Raw genomic sequence first — 19,312 nt, forward strand, 5'->3', positions numbered from 1 at the left:
TCTCTCTCTCTCTCTCTCTCTCTCTCTCTCTTTGTTCATATAATCCAATATTGGATAATACACAGAGAGTATATTCGCACATAATATATATATATATATATATATATATATATATATATATATATATATTATATATATTATATATATATATATATATATATAAGTATATATGTATATAGATGTATATACATATATATATATATATATATACATACATACATACACACACACATACATATATATGTATGTATATATATATATATATATATATATATATATATATGCATGTATATATATATGTGTGTGTGTATATATGTAATTGTTCCATTGATTTGTTTTGTGTACACTAAAATGTTTCCCGAATAAAGGACCCATATCTGATTGTAGGCCAGTAGCGACGACGAAGCATCGAACAAGCACTCACTATTATTGATAATAAATATCACACACGCACACACGCGCACACACACACACACATACACACACACACACACACACACACAACACACACACACACACTAACAATGAGGCGCGTCTACATGCGCACGTATACGAACACGACAGTCTCAAGACATTCAACCTTTAATGTGAATTCCTGACAGTTGATGACAGCCAGTCAAAAGTACTTTATGCTTTATAATGTATTTTCTTCCTCCAATATTTTAATTTTGTTTATCATTTCTTTGCCTCGTTCTGATTATATTTATTCGCTTATTTGTTTGTTTTTCCTTCCGCTATATATGTTTATTTACTTTTTATTTACTTTCTGTTATACATTTGATCATATTTGTATCAGTTCCTACTCCCGCATTTCTTTAATCTTCTTTGTTTGGCATTGCGATAAACAATCGCATAACAAAATAATTTCTTTATTGAATCGACATATGGTGTCATGCCGATAGAGGAATAATATATCATAGATTTATTTAATTTTTTCTTTTGTTGGTGTTTTAAACAGAGAAATACATTCGGATCTGTGATCAATGGAACGATTCCATAGACAATTCCTTGCTTCCAATATGGCATTTCTTTTAACATGTTTTCGTTTCTTTATTTCTGTTTATTTATTGATGTAGTTATTTATTTTCTTTTAATATACTTTTATTTCTTCCTCTTTCTTCTACATTTCACGACGTTTACGTTCAAGAAAGAAATAGAGAGAGAAAGAAAAAAAATGAAAGAAAGAAAGAACATCTAATACATGAAAGAAAGCGGAGAAATTTACGAACGACAAAATGGAGGGAAATAAGGAAATAAAGAAAAAAAGTTAAAAGGTGAAGTAACTAGTGGTATTATATTATTATTCGGATTTTTAAATGTTATTAAGAAATGTAGCTATTTAAGACAAAAACAAAAACATAAATATACAACAATAAAAAAAAACTGGCACTCCGTCGGTTATGACGACGAGGGTTCCAGTTGATCCGATCAACGGAACAGCCAGCTCGTGAAACTAACGTGCAAGTGGCTGAGCACTCCACAGATATGCGTGACACAGGAAGATAAAGCGTGACACATGAAGATATAATAAAATAATAAAAATAAATGCGCCCTTTTGAAGCCCAGCCAGGCTTATGGGCCTGGTTTCCCGGTTTCAATAGCGTATGTGTTGCCCAGCTGGACGGGACGCCAGTCCATCTCAGCATTACTCATTTTTGCCAGCTGAGTGGACTGGAGCAACATGAAATGAAGTGTTTTGCTCAAGAATACAACGCGTCGCCCGGTCCAGGAATCGAAACCACAATCTTACGATCATGATGCTGACACCCTAACCACTAGGCAACGCGCCTCCACCATGAAGATATTGCGTGACACGAAATGTGACAAGGCTGGCCCATTGAAATACACGTCCTATTCAATTTTACCAACTGATTGGACTGAAACAACGTGAAATAGAATATTTTGCTCATGGTCACAAAGTATAACCAGGAATAGAACTCTCGACCTCAGGATTGTGAGCCAACTACCTTAACCACTAAGCCACGCGCCTTCACACAACAACAATAAGAACAACAAAGATATCAATTACAATAACAACAACCTGGGTCAACAACAATAATAACAAGAGCACTCAGAGAGTGCAAACCTCTGCCAAAGCAACACCAACGTCCTCTCAATGATTAGCCAGAGATGATTATTAAAATGAGAATATCTGAAATAAACATGACTGCTCTCACAAACGATAATACTAAAAATGAACCCGACCGTTCTCAAACATTAAGTAAAAAAACCCCCCCAAAACGGGAAAATAATCCAGAATCCTCGTCTGGTACCGGATCGATCCCAAAATCTAATCAGTTCGTGCCAGGCACGAGGCCAAACATCCCTGAAAGTTTCATCCGAATCAGTCCACTGGTTCTTGAGATATCTTGTCCATGGTCAAACCAACAAGCAAACAAACAAACGCAACTGAAAAACAGTACCTCCGCATTTGCTGAGGCGGAGGTAATAATGGATCAAAGAGGAAACATCAATTTTGTGGATCAGCCTGCTTGATACAAAGCCAAATTTTCCCTCAAGTCACACCTTGCCGTCTTGAGAAAGGGTCGGACACATCGGATAGAGTAATTCTTATATAACTTTTTATAAATGATGCTTTTGATCACGTGTGTGTTCGATTAGGGCTGATCCGGAAAAAAACGGTGGAAACAGTAACACCAACACAAGCACGACGACGGCGGAAACCACCACCACCACCAATACCACCACCACCACCACCACCACCATCACCACCACCACCACCACCACTCCATCACCACCACCACCAACAACATCGCTACTAATAACAAAAACAAGAGTAGCAACAGTAACAACAACTGTGGTATTCGACTCTCTAAGTTCAAATCGAAGGAAGTCAACTTTGCTTTCCACCTTTCCGGGGTCGACAGAAAAAGTATCAAACCAGCGCGTTTGATTAGTGGGTCTGTAAGGACATGAGACAAGATGCCTTGCAAGTATTTATTCTGGTTCTTTGCGTACTGATTCCAAACCCCACCGTGACCTACCTGTCTTCCACATTTTCACCCCAGTTCAACACTTCCACTCCATCCTTGCGGACCTCCAGTGAAACTTAGTTTCATGCAAAAAATTCGGTCAGGGTTTCCGGTTATAGCATATGTCACTTCCTTCCTTCCTTCCTTCCTTCCTTCCTTCGTTTGTTCGTTCGTTCGTTCGTTCGTTCGTTCCTTTCTTCGTTCGTTCGTTCGTTCGTTCGTAACTTTCTTTCTTCCTTCCTTCCTTCCTTCGTTTGTTCGTTCGTTCGTTCGTTCCTTCCTTTCTTCGTTTGTTCGTTCTTTCGTTCGTTCGTTCGTTCGTTCGTTCGTTTGTTCGTTCGTTCGTTCGTTCGTTCGTAACTTTCTTCCTTCCTTCCTTCCTTCCTTCGTTTGTTCGTTCGTTCGTTCGTTCGTTCGTTCCTTCCTTTCTTCGTTCGTTCGTTCGTTCCTTCCTTCCTTTCTTCCTTCCTTCCTTCCTTCGTTTGTTCGTTCGTTCGTTCGTTCGTTCGTTCCATCCTTCCTTCATTTGTCTAGCGGTGGTGGGGGACAAACGCAAAGACACACACAGATACATACATACGTATATATAATGTGTGTGTGTGTGTGTTGTATCTTTGCGTGTGTCTTTGTCCACTTTCCATAGCTTGACAACCGATGCTAGTGTATTTACGTCTCCGTAACTTAGTGGTTCAGCAAAAGAGTCTTATAAAATAAGTACCAAGCTTTAAAAATTAAGTACTAGAGTCAGAAATTCGACTAAAAAGAAACAATTCTTCAAGGCGGTGCCCCAGCATGGTCTTAGTCAAATGATTGAAACAACTAAAAGAAAAGAAAAAAGTGTTATTTCCTCTTTGCTTCTAACTAGAAATCAAAGGTAATGACTACTATTCCCTTCAAACTTTGCTTTTGCAACCTGGACATCAATGTTTTGAAACTGACCTATTTCCCATTACATTTTAGACAGATTCAGTGCTGTGTTGCTGAAGCAGAAATATCGTTATAGCAACTATTCTGCTCAATAGCATAGATTTGCATTGTCAGTTGGTTGACCTTAACCACTTGAGCATGTCCCTTAGTGGCTGACAATATGTGCATCTCTGATTATGAGCAGGAACAGTGGGGGAGAATCATAGCCATGTATTGAGAGGGATTCTTTGAGGCTTGAATAAATGAAACAAAAGCAAAATTCGAATGAAATAAAAGCCAGTTTTCATACAGTTTTCTAGGGGTAAGCAAATAAGGGATCTTTTCGGTTTGAGCGGCAGTTTTTAAAAATAATTTCCACGTAACTAAACACTTTTAAACTTCGTATACTGGTAGAATGTGTTTATAAAACATCTTTTTCTCTTGGCTTTATTGAGAAAATTCTATATTTGTTGTTTTTTTTCTTCAGTTTCTGCAATTTCAACGAATCAATGACGTCTATTGAGGTGAAAACATTCTGTGCCGTATGAAAATGTGCATCGTTTAAGAAACAGATTGGGTTTATTTACATTTCTGAAGAAAAAAATATATCCTTCCCCCACCCCTAACCTTAACCCTAACCCTGACCCTAACTAACCCTAACCAACCCTAACTCTAACTCTGACCCTAAAATAGATTGAACTGCAATAGATCGATACTAGGGTCATAATTATGGGTGACAATTTCATATGACACCGCTAGAAAAAACTGCCGTTCAAACCGAAAAGATCCCAAATAAGAAATAATAATTGCTATCCGAGGACAGAAATCTTGTTGCACAGTGTTATTAGTTAGTCTGTTGGACCAGCACATATCTGAAACTAAACAACAATAGCAACAGAAACAAATGACCAACATACACAATAACCTAGTTTATCCTAATGGCCCTATCAACGCTATCATTAGACACATAAACAACATCTATTGTTTAAATAGCAAAAATTATGACATGTGATTTAATATCATGACCCAGTTTCGAATTTCGTTCGAAGCTACGTTATTTGTCTTTCAGAAAAATACAAACTTCCTGTATCTTCTTTGATGCATAGATGGAGTTTCTTTTAGCCGAGACAAAAGAAATTAATATTTAGCGAGAGGGTTAGGGACAGGAGAGCGAGGGAACAAATATCTTTTGTATTTCGTTTCCTCAAAGATTACTTCAGTATTGTTTATAAATGTATATTTTACACACACATGAATATATATATGTATATATATAAATCACACACACACACACCACACACACACACACACACATATATATATATATAAATATACATAAATTTAAATACATATATGTACATATATTTCTACACACACGCACACACACATATGTGTATTCCAGAGCATTCTCAAGATGTATATTAAAACATATAAATTCATACATAAATGAATATATATGTGTGGGTATGTGTATGCATGTATGTATATATATATACATTTTTATTGTACATTTCTGTGTGAATGAAATCCCCTTCCTAATTGATTTCATTGATTTTACATCGCTGTAGATTATTTATTTCTTTGTTGCCCACAGGGGGCTAAACATAGGTGGGGGGGGATAAACAAGGACTGACAAACGGATTAAGTCGATTACATCGATCCCAGTGCGTAACTAGTACTTATTTAATCGGCCACGAAAGAATGTAAAGCAAAGTCGACCTCGGCGGAATTTGAACTCAGAACGTAACGGCAGACAAAATACGGCTACGCATTTCGTCCGGCGTGCTAACGATTTTGCCAGCTCGCCGCCCTTTCCCTCTAGAATATTATCTATGAAGTGTTGCCGAGTAAAGTTTTACATATCAAAAGACTGCCTCGTTCTGAATATTGTGATTCGAACTAATCCTTAGAAAATCAGTATTTATATACACCCGTTAATGAATGTCTTGCGTTTAAATCGCACGGAAGCTAGCTTTGTCTTTCATTCACAGTACTCGAGAGGTACTTTAATTTATCGTTCGTGAAAGGAGCAATACAATAAAGTATATCTGTCCTCGTGTATCACTAATCCCGGCAACGCAGTACGCTTAATTGTGAACCATGTCACGTTTATCACGAATTGGTCGGTGATCAGTCAACGATTCTTCTTGGACAGCAAAAGTGCAATGAGGTAACCATAATTTGGGGATCTGGAACGAAGTAGCTTTTTTATTCCCCCTATTTAATGTTATTCATTTTGTCCCTCAGCTTTCACAGGTAAAGTCTCATCCTCGGAACTTTCCAGGAAGTCTCTCATCCTCGGAGCTTTCCAGGAAGTCTCATTCTCGGAACTTTCCAGGAAGTGTCTCGTCCCCGAAACTTTCCGGGAAATCCTTGGAATTGTCCAGGAAGTCTCATCCTCGGAACTTTCCAGGAGGTTCTTGAAACTTTCCAGGAAATCACATCTTCGGAACTTTACAGGATGTCTGTCATCCTAGGAACTTTCCAGGAAGTCTCTCATCTTCGGAAGTCCTCGGGCTTTTCAGGAATTCTCATCCTCGGAACTTTCCAGGAAGTCTTCGGAATGTTATAGGAACTCTTACCCTTGGAACTTTCCAGGAAATCTCTTCCTCGGAACTTTCCAGGCTGGTAGGTCACATGCGATGCACAAAAAAATATCTCAGTTGTCCATGCATCATATGCGCGAGGTGCGTTCAAAAAGTATCCGATTTTATTTTCCCAGGGAAAACTAATGCTGTGTGTCCGAAATCCCTTTTGTGGGAGGTGAAACCGCGCTTCCTGCGCACATATAAAAATTTTCGTGCCGTTAGGCTGTGTCAGCTGCTAGTTGTTGCGGATAGAATACAGACGTGTAGTGCACGCTCGTCTGGTTTTCGTTTTTACACATGATGACCCAACGAATCGAGCAGAGGCCATAAATTCATGAAATCTAGGTCATGGTTTGCACAGTCCAGCATGTCCTGAGCGATTTCCATGCAGAGTTGCTTCTGTTGATCCGCCTGCATCTTGGAGCGAATTTTGCTGACACTCTCCACATGCTCAAATAAATTGTTGAAATGAAATGAACGGATTCTGCACTTATTCAAACTGTGAACAATTTTCTGAATTGTTATATGACGGTCTTCCATAACTTTTCGCTGAACCTTCTCGACTGGCTCCTTGTTTTGGCTTGTGGATGGCCTACCTGAGTGTGCCTCCCTCTCCACTGAACTGCGTCCATTGTTGAAGATGTTGTACCACTCATTGATCTGAATTTTGACCATGGCATCTTCCTTAAAGGCTTACTGAATCTTCTCTGCCCGATGCGTTCGGTGTAAACGAAAATCCGACGACTGCGCACTACTCGTCTGTACTCTAGGCGCCAGTCAGGAACTGACGCAGCCTACCATCGCAAAAAGTATTGCATGTGCAGGGGGTGGAGGTCGGGTGGCGGTGTCGTCACCTCCCACGTAAATGATTTTGTCCAACTGGCAAAAAATAAATTTGAATACTTTTTGAACGCGCTTCTTATGATGTTTGTTTGTCTGCTCCTTCTCGACCCATGCCTGGCTCATAAGAGCCGGGTTCCCGATTTCCTTGGTGTATAGGTTCCCCACCTGGACGGGACGCAGGTCCGTCGTAGGTGAGCTGCAAGATGCAGGAGGAAAGAGTGAGAGAAATTTGTGGCGAAAGAGTCAGCAGAAGTTCACGATTACCTTCTGCCGGAGCCGCGTGTAGCTTAGGTGTTTCGCTCATAAACACACACATCGCCCGGTCTGAGATTCGAACCCACGATCCCTCGACCGCGAGTCTGCTGCTCTAACCACTAGGCCATATGCCTCCACGCTTCATAAGATACAATTTTTTTCAAACTTTAAAGGGACATAAGAAAGGAGAGCTTTATATTACTCAGGACATACAAAACAAGAATATATTATTAAGTCCCTAAACAAGCACGGACGTTTAGGATAAATATATAAAAATCCTTTGGACAGGCGAAGGATTAACACTTTTCATTTGGAGACAAACACCCTCGGTAAACGAGGATGATGATTTAATCAGATCTATCCACTCCTGGAATGTCTTGCATCGTGTCATTGCTGGAAATCAATATCCCTTTGTCTTTCCCTATGGTCTACGCTGTAACTCTCTTGGAATTAAGAATGAAATTCATATATCCGGGGAGTCTATAAAACTGGAACTCTGTCGGTTACGTCGACGAGAGTTCCAGTTGATCCGATCAACGGAACAGCCTGCTCGTGAAATTAACGTGTAAGTGGCTGAGCATTCCACAGACACGTGTACCCTTAACGTAGTTCTCGGAGAGATTCAGCGTGAGACATAAAATGACAAGTCATTGAAATACAGGTAGAATTCATTTTTGGCAGTTGAGTGCACTTGAGCAGCATGAAATAAAGTGTGTTGTTCAAGGACACAATACGTAGGCAAAACTCGAACTCACGACCTTACGATCGTGAGCCGAATACACTAACCGCTAAGCCACAGATCTTGCAATTACAGCAAGAACAACGACTCCTCTTCTCTCTATGAGCCTCCTGAAGTAAACGTCGTTAGGTGGCGAAGGAATGTTTTTGGCAGAATAGTCCATATGAAAGAAATTCATAGTGAGGGTTTTATTCTCTTCTACTGTGGAATTTCTGTGGAGGGGGCTAGTCTATTAGATTGACTCCAGTACGCAACTGGTACTTAATTTATCGACACCGAAAGGATGAAAGGCAAAATCGACCTCGAAAGGATGAAAGGCAAAATCGACCTCGAAAGGATGAAAGGCAAAATCGACCTCGAAAGGTTGAAAGGCAAAATCGACCTCGAAAGGATGAAAGGCAAAATCGACCTCGAAAGGATGAAAGGCAAAATCGACCTCGAAAGGATGAAAGGCAAAATCGACCTCGAAAGGATGAAAGGCAAAATCGACCTCGAAAGGATGAAAGGCAAAATCGACCTCGAAAGGATGAAAGGCAAAATCGACCTCGAAAGGATGAAAGGCAAAATCGACCTCGAAAGGATGAAAGGCAAAATCGACCTCGAAAGGATGAAAGACAAAGTCGACCTCGGCGGAATTTGGATTGAAAACGTAAAGACAGTTGAATAGTGGGGGGTTTTATTAAGATTATCTTTACTCTCTCAGCTGACCGAATGCTTTCTACTTGTCGAAGCATTACCACATGATATATTGCTACCGTTTCTGGTGTAACATCGCAGATTCGTCTTAAGATAAGCGACGATTAGCTAGTGCAGTCAAGCGCTCTACGATGCAAGTATATTGCTCTACTATAAATCTCCATATGAAATACTCAGCAAAAAAGAAAAAGAAAAAGGGAATAAAAACCAAAAACATTCTTATATAACATAACGACGTTTACTTGACGATACTCTTAGAGAAAACAGAACTTTGTTCTTGCTCTAATTGCAAGATATGTGGTTCTTTTTATGTTACATAGATACGTATATATATATATATATATATATATATATAGATATATATATATATATATATATATATATATATATATATATATCTTTAAAATAATAGGGGTGAAAAATTGAATATTAATTTGATTAACATCAATTTAAAACCCAGTGATTTAGCATATAGAAAAATCTGAAGATTCAGAAACATGATATTACATACGTATAAGAGGGATGACCACTAAGTGGACATCCATATGCTAGAGGTCGACCCCCTATGGTCTTACCACTATGAAAGGAATGTTCTCAAGAAAATTTAGCAAACGCTAGAACGTAAGCGTGCAAGACAAATGAAAAGATACAATATATATATAGATTAATCAGAAACCCGATTTCGTTGTTACCACTTACGTAATTACTTATGTACATGTCCGCAACTCGTCAGCGTGATCGTCATAGAAAAATATAATTTGCAGAGACGTCCGCATGAGATTGAACATGTATATAGTTCTACCAATTACATTTGGGGTTATATTTCAAAAGTTTTCGTTTTGGCGCCCCAAAATAGCGGAAATAATTCTGCAGAAAATAATTCTCTGCAGTGAATTTTGCCGGTTCGAAAACATAGTTATTTAAATTTAAATTTAAAATTATATATACGGTGAAAATATTCACCTTAAAAGGTATTTTCCATATGCTGGCCACTGAGAAAATCTTTTAAGAAAATTTTATCCTTATATATGAAATATATATATGTGTATGTGTGTGTGTGTGTGTGTGTGTGTGTGTGTGTGTGTTGTGTGTGTGGTGTGTGGTGTGTGCGTGTGTGTGTGTGTGTAAATTAAAGGACTTTCTGGACTCCAACTGATGAGCTAGTTGGCTACGAAATATCCAGGTATCTTGTTTCTCTCTTGTTTGCTGTTTGTCGTGCTATCGTCTATTTTCCGGCATCTTGTGTTTAGTTGGTTTCCGTTTGTTGTGTTCTTTCTGTTCTACCTTTCATTTATCCATGCGGAGCACCGTACAACGTGTTGTTTACTTTATATATATATAGATATAGATACGTATATACACACACATAGACAAATAGAGAAAGAGAAAGGAAGAGTGAGAGAGAGAGAGAGAGAGAGAGAGAGAGACAGATGCAGAGAAATAGTGATGTTAATGTAAGAGAAAGGGTAACACACACACACACACACACACACACACATATATATATATATATACAATATCCCTACATATCTCACAGCTATTGTCTTTCCTCCACCTCACTCTATTTTGTATCTTATCTAAATTAACTGTTACTTAACCATCCTCTCACACCATCTCCGACGAAGGGATATAATAAATATCCTGGAAACAGTTGTAAGATCTATCTATAAATGTTCTAAAATGTACACAACCTTGATTTACGAAAAAAGTTTTTATATACACACACTGACATATGACCAACGTTGAACCCCTTATTCGTATAATCACCCAACCTGGAACTTAACTATGGTCTATCTATGGCATTTTTTCAGTATTACCTGATATCTTTGGGTCCCATGACACAATTAACTCTCATAACCTATATATATATATATATATTATATTATATATATATATATATATATATACTAGCAGTATCGCCCGGCGTTGCTCGGGTTTGTAAGGGAAATAACTATATAAGCATTTTTAGAGAGTTACTTCCTTTATAGATGCCAATTCGGGCTTTCTTAGCCATTTCTGTTTTGGTGTCTTCAAGCCATCAAGTCGTTGTTCTAAAAGAACGCCGGTCTCCTTGACAACGCATTACGACGTTGATTTCCTTAAACTCCCTTCCCCACAGCTTCACGAGGGAGAGAAGAAGGGGGAGAAGCAAACACAGGTGCAGGTGTTTGAGCGAGGACGCCAACTCCGCCGCCATCGACACACAATTATGCATTAAAATGGAATAAAAAATGATGTTAAATTATTTTAAAAATCGTAGACTCATCGTAGATGCGCGCTAATAGCCAGACGGGCTTGATATTAATCACAACTATAAGATACCCGAATTTGGTTAAACTGCACCGCAAAATGTGGGAGGAGTTAGGAATCTAAATCGTAGGAGACAGACACTCACACAACTACAGTTTTATATATATAGATATATTATATATATATATAATATATAATATATACGTATACACACATACATATATGTACAGAGAGAGAGAGAGAGAGAGAGAGAGGAGAGAGAGAGAGAGAGAGAGAGAGAGAGGGAGAGAGAAAAGAAACAAGCTTGTGTATATGACGTCGTTATTTTAAAAGAGAAAATTATTATGATAAACTATTGTCTTATCCGTTGTGTGTGATGTGGGATGTTTGAACGCAATCCGTGTTCCTGCAGACAAAACTGGAAATATATATACAAGTAACACGTATGAGAAAAAAACTAAGAGAAGCACTGTGGTGCATAAATGGATGAGTAAATAGCGAAGGAGTTTGATTTTGATGAGTAAACTGTTGATTAAATTAGCCTTTAAATGTATTTTTGATGTTATTTCACGATGAATATTTCATTGCATGTTGTAAATCTCTGAAGACGTTAAGTGAATGAAGGAGCACGTATATATCTGTATGTATGCTTCTGTAAGGGTGTTTGTATACATATGTGTTTATGTGTATTTGTGTGTGTGTATGTGTATACACACATCTATATGTATCTATATATATATATATGTGTGTGTGTGTATTTGAGTATTTGTGTATACTTATATATATATATATATATATATATATATATATATATATATATGTCTATACATGCATATATATATTATATATGTACGTATATATTTATATGCACGTGTGTGTATATGCTCCTATGTGTATATGGGTATTTGTGTGAGTATGTGTGTATGAATGTAGATATATGTATATACATCTGAGTTCGCATGTTTCTGGGAATGTTTCAATGTGTGCGTGTGTGCGTATGCATGCATATGTATGTGTGTGCGTGTGCATGCATGTGTAATATGTGTGCGTGTGCACGTGTGGCCACTAATGGAAATTAAAAGAAAAAAAAATTATAATAGAGAAATGAAATTCCTTTTAAATGCGATGTGGTATGGAAGCCTCTTAGCAAGGATTAATGAAGTGTTGGGCGTGTATGGAACGGAATGCTGTCTACTGAATTAATATACGGATATGGTAAAAGAAGCAGGAGAGAGAGAGAGAATGAAAGAAAAGGGAAAGAGAAAGGCTGAGAAAGATAGATAGATACAGAGAGTGATAGAGAAAGGAAGAGAGTTAGAGAAAGGAAGAGAGATAGAGATAAAGAGATGGACATATAAGAGAAAGAGTAAGAGATAAATAAGAGAGAAGAGAGAAGAGATATAAGCAATGAAACGAATAAAGAGAGAAAGAAAGAGAGAGAGAGAGGGAGTGATAAAGAGAAAGGAGGAGAGAGAGAGTGGGAGAAAGAGAGACAAAGGAGGAGTGACAGAAAGAGTAAAGGAGATATAGAAGGGCGTGGCTTACGCAATCTTTGGCAATTTTCGACCCCTAAGATAACTACTTTAGAAAGACAGGCGCCTTCAAGTTATCAATGTATGAATATCACATATTCTCATTCCCCGCCCCCAATAAATCTTAAGTATTTGCGCCTAATTCGTTCTTTAGTACGAAGGATGTATGGTATCGTTAAAAGTTGAATAAAGACTCTGGATTAGCAAATTCCACGATTTACGTTCGATTCCCGATTAAGTTGATCCGTTTCTATATTTTTGTTCAACTCCAAGTTTGTTTAGATAATGCGACCTATATGACAAAGACGTTCCAGCCGCAGCCTCTCTGCCGTTTGTTTACAAACATTAGTGTATTTTTGTCTGCACTTGTTTCAGTCATTGGACTACGACCTTTCTGGGGCACGGCATCGATGGGATTTTAGTCGAACAAATTGACACCAGAACTCATTTTAAAGTCTTGTGTTACTTATTCTATCAATTTGTTTTTTGGCAAACTTCGTAGTAAAAAAAAATATATATATATACATATGAGGGGATAATCTCTTTGTTCTTTTACTCTTTTACTTGTTTCAGTCATTTGACTGTGGCCATGCTGGAGCACTGCCTTTAATCGAGCAAATCGACCCCAGGACTTATTCTTTGTAAGCCTAGTACTTATTCTATCGGTCTCTTTTGCCGAACCGCTAAGTTACGGGGACAAACACAGACACACAAATACACACACACATATGTATACACACACACACACGCACACACACACACACGCACACACACACACAAACATATATATATATATACATATATACGACGGACTTCTTTTAGTTTCCGTCTACGAAATCCACTCACAAGGCTTTGGTCGGCCCGCGGCTATAGTAGAAGACACTTGTCCAAGTTGCCACGCAGTGGGACTGAACCTGGAACCATGTGGTTGGTAAGCAAGCTACTTACCACACAGTCACAAAAAAAAAAATCGGAATTTTGCAGCATTGTTTTATCCACTTAGTTTTACTTGTTTATACTTTTATCGCCTTTAAAATATTCTCCATTTGAAACTATGCATCGGTCCAGGTACGTTTTTCACTATCCGAAGCAGTGCTGGGAGTCTTGCGAAGTGATGTCTTTTAACGCCTCCGTCGTTTTTTTCTTCATCTCTTCCACATCTGCAAATTCTGTAGCATCAGCTTTCATCACCAGCGATGACCTTTATAAAAAGGTCCGAATCAAAATTCGTTAGCAGCAGCTCCATGACACACCAGTAATGTCAGCAATTCGTCAATTGTTCGGTGACGATCCTCCAAAGATCAGTTAATTAATTTTTGTGCTGTTTTCATTTGTTCGGGAGGTCGACGACCGTTCTGAACGAAGCTGGTCCTCAAGCGACAAGTGAACATTCCTAAAGCGAGGAAACTACTCGTAAACTTGTGTTTTGCTTATGGCAGCATCCTTGAAAGCTGTTTGAAGCATGACAACTGTTTCAGCCGCCATTTTCCCCAGCAGAAAACAGACTTTCACGGAGCACGCTGTTCCTTCAGTTCAGCCATCGCAAAAATCGAGAAACAGGAGAGAAGCACTGCAAAACAAAGACGCACCACGTGACAGTACGACACCAGGGGAGGACGCCGGTCGGCAGAGTGACGTCTGAGGGTCGCATCAAATGGCTTCTAGCGGCAGAAACCTGAACTAGAAGGGGTTTGTATCACAGAGAACGTTGCTGGTGCACCGTCCCGAAAGGTTTTTAGACGAACAAATAGACATTGTATTGATTTTAAAGTCTGGTAGTACTTCTGTTATTAATCACCGTTTGATGACCCGCTTAGTTAAAGGATACATATATATATATAATATATATATATATATATATATATATATATATATATCTTATCTTTTACTTGTTTTAGCTATTAGACTACGACCATGCTGGGGCACCACCTCGAAGAGATTTTAGACGAACGAGTCGACGCCAGTATTTATTTTCAAGTCCGGTATTATTTATTCTATCAGTCATTTTTGTCGAACGTCTAAGTTAAAAGATATACCGTTATTTTGTTTCTTGTGTCAGTCATTAGACTGCGGCCAAGCTGGGGCACCACCTTGAAGCGTGTTTAGTAGAACTCACTGACACCAGGACTTAATTTTAATCCTGGTACTATCGGTCTGTTTTGCCGAATAGCCAACTGAAGGGGAGGTAAACAAACCAACGCCAGTTGTGAAGCAGTGTGGGAGACGGGGCAATCACAAATACGAAGATATGCACACGGTAAGTAATGCTAGAATTGGTGTGATGTCTCTTTCTCTCTCTCTCTCTCTCTCTCTCTCTCTCTCTCTCTCTCTATGGAATCATAAACGAGACAGAGAAATCGCGAAATATAGGCGAATAGTGGATGGAGTGGCTGGCTTTTCTTGGACAACGAAAACTTTTTCCTGCTGCTTCATCTAAATGAAATGGCGACGTTTATATATTCTCCCCTTGTTTCAATCTTTGGACTGCAACCATGCTGAGGCACGCCTTGAAGGGTGTAGGCGAACAAATCTTCCTCAGTACTTATTTTAAATTCTTGTAATAATTATATCTCTTCCCATTTGCCAAACCCCTAGGTCACGGAAACGTAATCGAAACAGCATGAGTGATGGTGGGACAAGCACAAACACGAAAGCATGCATGTATACATATATACACAAGCACATATATACATATACATACATGCATGCACACACACATTTTTTAATTGTTTCAGTCTCATTAGACTTGAAGGGTTTTGTAAAACACATCGACACCATCACTTATGTTTAAGTCTGGGACTTATTCTATCGACAACTTTTGCCGAACCTCTAGATCACAGGAACACAAATGAACCAGCACCAGTTGTCAAGCGGTTGGTGGAGGTGGTGGGGGAGCAAAGAAACATAGAGGCAAACAATGTGTCCTTGGAATTTTTCTTTTTAATGATTTAATCTTGGGCGATTTGGCGGTTTATTGTAGCAAATGGATCGATCTTATGGACATCCTTTCTTTTTCTCTTCATTTTCACAATTGATTATCTTAACGAAAGAAAAAAGATACGCTTCGTTTTGAACCCCCCCACTCCTTACAACCCTTATACTTCGTATGTGTTTGTGAGTGTGTATGTGTGTGTGCATGTGAATGTGTATGTGTGTGTGAGTATGTATGTGCGTGTATGTGTGTGTGAGTGTGTCTATTTCTCTGTTTGTCTGTTTATCTGTCTGTGTGTTTGTCTGTACGTGTGTATGTGTGAGTCACAAAGAAAGGGAAAATAATAAAAAATTTTAATCTAAAATAATTGTGTATTTTCTAGGAGCTACGTATGTGACATTCTTAATTAATTATCACTAATTACATAGTCAACTAAGTAATCGTTGATAGTAAACTAAATTTCACTTTAAAAGAAAACAGAATAAAAAAGAAGAGGTGAGTCTGCAGTCTCCGAAAGTTTTGAAGGTATTTGTTTCATGCTTTGTATGTCAACGTTTGGTGCAGTTTGGCGGAATGGTTAAGAAATTTGCTTCTCAAACACGAGATTAGTGGATCGATCCCATTAGATGGCAATTAGAGCAAATGTCATTTTTTTGCAGTCTTGAGTCGACCCATACGTTGTGAGTGAAACCGAATAGAGAGAAACTATAGAAACTCATCGGGTGGATTATATCTGTGATTCCAAAAGTAGTCATGTTACGCTGATCTGCTCAAGAATTGTGTTAGGGGTACATGTGTCTATGGAATGCTCGGTCACACGTTAATCCAGGAGAATACCACGTTAATTCATTTGGTCTAACAACTAAATTCAGATCATCGAAGGACGGAGAACCATTCCCGCTACCGCATGTGTGGTTATATATCAGGTGCGTGGTTCAGTGGATAACGTTTTCGACTCACGATCATAAAGTCGTAAGTTCGATTCTCGATGGCGGGCTTTGTCCTTCAGCAAGATATTTTATTTCTTGTTGCTCCAGTCTACGCAGCTGGCAAAAACAAGTTGTGCTTGTATTTCAAAAAGGTCAGCCTCATCACACTGTGTGTCATGTCACGTTAAATTTTCCTGAGAACTACGTGAAAGGTACGCGTGTCTGTGGAGTGCTTTGTCACTTGCACGTTAATTTCGCAAATAAATTGTTCGGTTGCTCATATCATCTGGTGAGCTCGTCGTCGTAACCGACGGAAAACCAAGCTATTTGCAGAATTTACGTATCAAATAATGTAGAGAATTATCTGTTAGACAGAGGTAAGAGTATCGAGAGCATATTTTTTAATGTCACAATTTTGTGATTTTATCTTCTTTCGTCGAATCAATATACATTTATTAGCAATGACTTGGAAGAGTCGTTAGCATATCGGCTGAATTGGCTTGGGGGTGATTATAGTCAAAATAAGCAACAAGGATATCCAAGGTACACTACCTTAGATATCCTTGTTGCTTATTTTGAGTGTATATATATATATATATATATATAATTATTGAAGAGGACAACAAACGGTAAGGCAAGGCAAACATCTCAAGTAACGTTTGTTGTCCACTTTTACAATTATGTATCCACTATATCGGAAATCTGCAATGGCTCCATAACTACCGTCTCGGATATAACATTGGAGCTCTAGTAATCCGTTACAGCACTTACCTAGAGTACCTAATCGTTTAGATAACCTGTGAACTAAAACTCCCTACTTTATACATTTATATATATAACAGTGAAATTTGGAGGGATATATTATCTGGGCGGATACCGAATTGTTTCTCAGTTGGGTTCCATTTAACGGCTAACCCCAACGATCAGTGTCCAATGTCTGCGTCTACATTTAGTTGTTAGTCACTCCGTGAAATTCTTTCGATGGGTAATTCCGTGTTCCCTTCGCTGGACAGTAAAAATGGTCTAGAGTGCATATTAATATCAATAATAAATAAAGAATATGAAGACTAGTTCATCCACAAAATTTATTTAATAGTTACATACAGCATATAATATGTTGTATGTAACTATGTACAAGTCTCCATACTCTAGATTATAATTAATTTTAAATAGAAGCAATATTAAATTAAAATAGCCAAAACATCCCGTGGATTGAATCCCCCTAGAGAGCACTCACTAAACGAATTGAAGGCATGACTGATCTCTATTACTGGGATCACCTTAAAGCCTTGAATCTCTGCTCTCTCCAGCGCCGCTGCGAGCGGTACATCATTTGTACGATGTGGAAATATACCGACAGCATTGCCCAAACGACCTGAACATTAGTTTCAAGGTTCATCCAAGGCTGGGACCACGGGCTATATGTCCCCTGCCCAATTCAGGATCACAACATATAGGTACACTGCGGCATAATTTCTTTTCCTCAACAACCCCTGCTCTGTTTAACATTGTCCCAAAACTGATTAAAGAGGAAAATATTCCATCACCTTTAAACGGAGTCTGAACTGATTTCTTCAAGGAATACCAAAAAAGCCACCCATACCTGGATACAATTTACTCAACAAGAATGGACATGAATGGACCATAAACAAAACTTGACTTTAAAAGGATTTAGATAATCCTGTCAGGTGGTGCTATTAAGTCAGACATGACCTGGGCCAGTCTTTGGTCGAAACATATCTAAGTTTTTTTATGTGTATTATACTTAATGTAAAAGTTTAATATCTACACCAGAAGCAGACAAAAATCGTCCATCTGTAGCAGCAGCCGATGAAAAAAGTAGATGCGTATACCTGCTTCGTTGAGCGTGTACAGTTGAAATGTTGGGTGGAGAGCTACTGAGAGGTACAAAATTATTTATTCTAAACCGAATGTAACTCGACCTAATTTCACGCACTTTTATTTGTCTTAAAAAATACGTTGAACATTTTCCAGAATTTCAGTTTAACTTATTGTTACTAACTATCACTACACTTACATAAACACACACGCGTTGATATAATGTCATACAAACGCTAACGCCAAGGAAATTAAGTACATACATACACATACATTCATATAAACACTTTAATAAATTCTCACGTCAAAAATACCCACCCAATGCGCTTGGTAGTAAGTGCGCACACACTCTGAAATATAAATCCACACACAAGCTCATCGCTCGTCTTATATATCTATATATATATATATATAAGAAAAAGTTTGGTATCATAATACATTTTATCATAGTAACTTTACGTTTGCTTTTTCTCTCGCCTGGTGTTTCGCTTTTATTTCCTTTATTCTCTGAGAAAGTATCAATACTCGAAACGTCAAACAGTTCATTCCGATTTCACTCGTTAAATACCGTAACATTGAAATTTGTTCTTCTTTCATGTTTCTCCTATGTTGTTTATAACTGTTCCAGAATCTACATAATACACTCTGTTACACACACAAACACACCACACACACACACACGCACGCACACACATACGATTCTCTGTTTTAGCCCACTTTTCTTTTTTTCGAATTTCTATAACTTTATCTTGTCCTCTCTTTCTCTTTCTCTCCCATTCCCCTTTACGTATAAGTATAAGTATATATAAT

The 19,312-nt window shown here is 38.3% G+C and overlaps 1 long non-coding RNA gene across 1 annotated transcript; it reads right to left on the reverse strand.

The window, feature by feature from the left end:
* Positions 1-740: 740 nt before the first annotated feature.
* Positions 741-7,579, reverse strand: LOC118764452. The gene is made up of 3 exons (XR_005000262.1): positions 7,400-7,579; positions 5,259-5,266; positions 741-751 (listed from the first exon to the last, which is right to left on the reverse strand). It is a non-coding gene; the product is annotated as an uncharacterized LOC118764452 (long non-coding RNA).
* Between the last annotated feature and the right edge of the window lie 11,733 nt (positions 7,580-19,312).

This window comes from Octopus sinensis, linkage group LG8 (genome assembly GCF_006345805.1).
Source record: "Octopus sinensis linkage group LG8, ASM634580v1, whole genome shotgun sequence".
NCBI classification, from domain to species: domain Eukaryota; kingdom Metazoa; phylum Mollusca; class Cephalopoda; order Octopoda; family Octopodidae; genus Octopus; species Octopus sinensis.